Below are 6,000 nucleotides of genomic sequence, written 5' to 3' on the forward strand. Positions count from 1 at the left end.
CAGAACTCTAGCACGGAGCTCCAATAACAAAGCAGCACGCGTCGCGTTTTTAACGTGACTTTGCACGCGATAAGATAAAATATCCAGTTAACCTGATACAGTACACGCGGTTACAAGTAACAAATCACAACTAAATACATTTGCAAGCTAGAGTAAACGAGGCAACAACTTTAACCGCACGTACTTACACTTGAGAAATGGAAGAAACCCATCCTGACGTCCATCAGTTACTCTTTACTGATCCTTCCTTTAACAAACTCAGACGAAGTATTCTTTGTAGCATGTAGCTTCCAGAAGTTTCCAACTGCTTGGTTATAATGCTGAGGTTTCATCTTTGGGTAGAGACTCAATATATCCATCTGCAGTGTGACTTCAATCAACCGGCATGTTTGTGTGTGTGTGTGTGTGTTTGTGGGTGTGTGTGTGTCTGGGTTTCTGCGTCAGAGGGTGGGGCCTCAGGTTTGAAATCTCCCGGGTTTGCGCGTGCACGTGAATAACTTGGTTTCGTTCGTACGTCATGGCGAAACACCTAATGAGTCGGTATCAAGGCGACTCGTTCGAAGCACTATGAGTCGACTCTTTTATAGATGAATCAACAGTTTTAAACACTGTATTCTTACAGATTTAAGCCTTAGCTGGATACTTCACTTCACTTAGAGCTGTGTTACACACTACATGGAGGGGAATTTTCAAAAACCCATAATATGGGCTCTTTAATATAGGCTGGGTAAAAGGAGCCCGCTCTCAAGTTTGTACGACTCTTTAGATTTGGATGTCAGCCATTGTGTGTCAATGTTAATGTTTTCGGCTTAGTCCTTTAATTCATCAGGAGTCGCCACAGCGGAATTAACCGCCAACTATTCCAGCATATGTTTTACACAAAAAAAACATTAGCTCTATCAAGGAGCTTAAAGACCATGGCCTCTAGTGTCTGTCGCTAGAGGTCAGAGGAGTGAGGTTTACCTGCACAGCACTCCGTATGGCCTCTGTTACATGTGCACCCCCCCTCCCATTTCTTTCTCTTTATGTTATGTTTTTTGGATGTTGTGTAAGTTATGTTTTGTTGTGGTTTTATTATGTGATTATGTTTCATTGTGGGGACCCCTTGAAAATGAAATGGTACATCTCAACAGCTTTATCCCAATGAATAAATATCAAAGTTAACCTACATAAGGGGTGTCCGAACTTGGTTCTGGAGGGTCTGTGTCTTGGTATTTTAGTTCCAACCGCAACTAAACACATGAACCAGCTAATTAAGCTCTTTAGGTATACTAAAGACCTCCAGACAGGTGTGTTGAAGTAAGTTGGAGCTGACACCGGCCCTGCAGGACTGCGTTTGGACACTCCTGACTTGGATCAATTGTTCACCTAAAGAATAACATTGAGGAAAAGTTAGTTTTACATCCCCACTTTCTGACTCTCTCCCTAATAATATGACTTCAGAAATGATTATTTGAAAACTCTGAATAAGGAAATCATATTAGAAGCCAATGACTATCAAAGTGCATCGTTCACAGTCAATGATATAGTGCTGATGTTGTTTAAAGTCGTGTGGCAAACAATGTGCGGACATTCATTCATTCATTCATTTTCTTGTCGGCTTAGTCCCTTTATTAATCCGGGGTCGCCACAGCGGAATGAACCGCCAACTTATCCAGCAAGTTTTTACACAGCGGATGCCCTTCCAGTCGTAACCCATCAGGGAAACATCCACACACACATTCACACACACACACACTCATACACTACAGACAATTTAGCCTACCCAATTCACCTGTACCGCATGTCTTTGGACTGTGGGGGAAACCTGAGCACCCGGAGGGAGAACATGCAAACTCCACACAGAAACACCAACTGAGCCGAGGTTCGAACCAGCAACCTTCATGCTGTGAGGCGACAGCACTACTGCGCCACTGCCTCGCCCCAATGCGCGGACAGTTAAAATGAAAGAAAGTAAACATATAGCCAAGTTTACCTCAGTAAGAATACGCATGCTGGCAACAGTAAACATTGTGCAATTTGATTAAAAAGTACACTTTTGTACTTTTTAGGTACTAATATCCACCTTAAATGTGCAAATGTGTAAATCATACAACCCCTGTGACAGCATTCGTACCTGAAAGTGTCAATAAACACACAAGAAGAACTGTCCCGAATTTCCAATTAAAGTGACGCAGTGGTTTCGGATCGAGGGGCGCGTGTTTGTGCAGAATATCCTCCTGCAGGACTCGTCCTCAGGCTGTGTAAATCTATATATCCCTTCGATATATTCATCTCCCACAGATTTCATTGTTTCTCTGAAATGAACACTTCCAAATATGGATTTATTCCCAGCATTCAGATTTGTATTAGGGCGAAATTATGATGCATGGATCAGACAGTTGATTGAAACACCAGAGGGCTTTTTAAATGTATTAATATGTCTGCACGCAGCTGTTGAGAGCGACATGACGGATGTTTCTGATGGATTTGAGCATGTAAAAGCTGGAAATCGTTGGATCACGTGATGAGCCTGAAAAGGTTTTGATTTCTTTCCCTGAATAATTTCACTGTTTGCAGCCCATTGATTTGAGGTTATTGTTTATGAACTATAGAGCGACGTTTATCCAACACGAAATATTTAAAACTTTGTTTGCTACGACTTTTGATTCCATACATTTGTGTGATAATGACAACTTTGGGAGCTGGAAAATTAAAATTGGGTTTCTGAAAATGCTCCACTTTTCATCTTCATGTAAAATACAGAAAGCAAATGTAAAGCTCACACTTAAAAACACTTTAAAGGGCACCAATGGTGAAAAATCTAGCTGTTTGGACAGACGTGTGTGTAAGTATAGTGCATAGACCGTCATATTAGGGTAATATAAACACACCCGGTCCTTTTTTTTAAATTGAACAACATAAAAACGGAGGACCAATTGGAGCGCTTTTGAGATTGACCGATACATGACGGAGGAGTGCGGTCCCCCCCCCCCCAATAACATCCAGCTGCAGGCCCGCAGAACCACACACTTTTAGGCACACACAATCTAGGCAAACCATATATGGTTACGATGAATGTTAATGTTATTAATGTCTTCTTGGACATCATCATCGATATATTTGGATATATATGGTTAATAAACATTGTACACAATAAACAATATTGTTTACTTTAATTTATTTCACAAATATTGTGATTGAGACGGGCGAATGGGGAGCGTTTTTTTCTGTATACTAGACTAAACAGTTTTCTATCAGTCATCATGCACTGAAAACCCTAATGTTGTCATTACTTAATCAATTAAGTAAAGTTGACTGAACATAACTTAAAATTTAGCATTTTGGTCCTATCACCTAAAAATATGAGTTAATTTAACTTATGTACAATAAAAATGCATAAACTGAGGATTTCAAGTGCAGTGAGCTCAAAACCATAATTAATCCTTGGAAAAAATAGGTAATTTTCACAAATGTAGTCTTCACTGTAAAATTCTAAAATGGTTTCAGGTATAATTATTCATCATAATTTGAATAAATGGCTATGTTTTTTGTTTAAAATGTATTTAAAAAAATGTCATAGTATATAATTACACACACACACATGCACACACACCTACACATGCACACACACACACACACACACACACACATATAGGGCATTGGTCAGACACCTTGAATGTAAATAGGTGAGTGGGTGAATGAAGAAGAGATTCAGTTGTGGTAGAGGGTAGCAAAAGCATGTTTTTTTTGGAGCTACTTTAAAGAAAAACTTCTTCTAAAAAATACTTTTAAAAAACAAAAAAATTCTATAAAAATACTTCTTAAAAAAACTTATAAAAACATAAAAAACTTCTAAAAAAAAACCTTCTTAAAATAAACTTCTAAAAAAACTTCTAAAAAAAACAAACTTAAAAAAACAACTTCTAAAAAAAACCTTAATAAAAAACTAAAAAAAAAAAAACTTAAAAAAACAACTTTTTAAAAACCTTATAAAAAACTTCTAAAAAAACTTCTAAAAATACTTTTAAAAAACAAAAAAACTTCTATAAAAAATTCTAAAAAAAACCTTCTAAAAACGTCAAAACATTTCTAAAAAATCTTCTAAAAAAAAAAAAAAAACTTCTAAAAATTTCTAAAATTTTTTGTTTTTTTGTCAGCAAATGATACATTTTTTTTCACTTTTGGGTATAAAACAAATGATTTTAGGTTCAAACTTGAACTGCATTTCAATTCTGCATGCAACAAATGTGGTATTTTCTAACAACATAAGGGAAGTCTTGATAATATCTGTTCATCTTTGAGCCTACCACAGTAAAAATGAAGACAGGAGAGAATCTGTTTCTGCAGTCTGTCAGTGCGTCTCTCGCTTTGCACAGATCATGTAATAATGGTGAGTATTTCATATATTTTCTACATGTTCATGAATACATTAAGATATTAAAGTGCATTTCTTTATGTTACAGTATAGAAATGTCTGTGCAAAACCCTCCAGCGAAAGACAAACTGAACTGCATGTTTCCTGCATATGAGGTAATCATTATTTTATGTATTCACAATGTTCTTGGGAAGGAAATAAGTGCAAGCGGAGCGGATCAGGAAGTGATCGGGAAGTTACACCTGCAGGGCTTCGGCAGTGATGTGAGAAACGAGAGTCAGACGGAAATCTGATGGTTGAGCGATCAGTAATGCCTCATCAAAATAATCAGGGAAGAAATGTTTACAAGTACATGTATTAATAAGAAAAAGGCTGGGGTTTTAAATGATGAAAAGCTTTTATTGTATGGCACTGGGCTGTCTGTAGACGTTAGGACAAACTGAAATAAAAATAAAAATGCTTTGATGGGAACTTTAATGATATTGAAATACTTTGCTTAAGCCTGTAGTCATGCAAAGCAGCTTTCGGGTCCAATTGCTCTATCAAACTGTAGGGCAGGCTCAACAAATTATTATAATAAACATTTACAAAAGTGCTGTAATACTTTCAAAAATTATAATATACACTCACCGGCCACTTTATTAGGCACACCTGTCCAACTGCTTGTTAATGCAAATTTCTAATCAGCCGATCACATGACAGCAACCCAATGCATTTAGGCATGTAGACATGGTCAAGATGATCTGCTGCAGTTCAAAGCGAGCATCAGAATGGGGAAGTAAGGAGATTAAGGTGACTTTGAACGTGGCAAGGTTGTTGCTGCCAGACTGGCTGCTCTGAGTATTTCAGAAACTGCTGATCTACTGGGACTTTCACATGCAACTATCTCTAGGGTTTACAGAGAATGGTCAGAAAAAGTGATCCATATATCCAGTGAGCAGCAGTTCTGTGGGCGCAAATGCCTTGTTGATGTCAGAGGAGAATGGCCAGACTGGTTCCAGCTGATAGAAAGGCAACAGTAACTCAGATAAGCACTCGTTACAACCGAGCTCTGCAGAAGAGCATCTCTGAACACACAACACGTCCAACCTTGAGGCGGATGGGCTACAGCAGCAGAAGAGCACACCGGGTGCCGCTCCTGTCAGCTAAGAACAGGAAACTGAGGATACAATTCACACAGACTCACCAAAACTGGACAATAGAAGATTGGAGAAACGTTGCTGCTCTGATGAGTCTCCATTTCTGCTGACACATTCGGATGCTCGGCTCAGAATTGGGCCTCAAGAACATGAAAGCATGGATCATCCTGCCTTATATCAGCGGTTCAGGCTGGTGGTGGTGGTGTAATGGTGTGGGGGAGATTTTCTTGGCACACTTTGGGTCCATTAGTACAAATTGAGCATCATGTCAACACCACAGCCTACCTGAGTATTGTTGCTGACCATGTCCATCCCTTTATGACCAGCAGGATAACACCATGTCATGCGTGAATCATCTCAGACTGGTTTCTCGAACATGACAATGAGTTTACTGTACTCAAATGGCCTCCACAGTCACCAGCTCTCAATCCAATTGAACGTGAGATTCGCATCATGGATGTGCAGTCGACAAATCTGCATGATGCTCTCATGTCAATATGGATC

This window comes from Danio rerio, chromosome 14 (assembly GCF_052040795.2).
Source record: "Danio rerio strain M-AB ecotype USA chromosome 14, GRCz13ab, whole genome shotgun sequence".
NCBI lineage: Eukaryota > Metazoa > Chordata > Actinopteri > Cypriniformes > Danionidae > Danio > Danio rerio.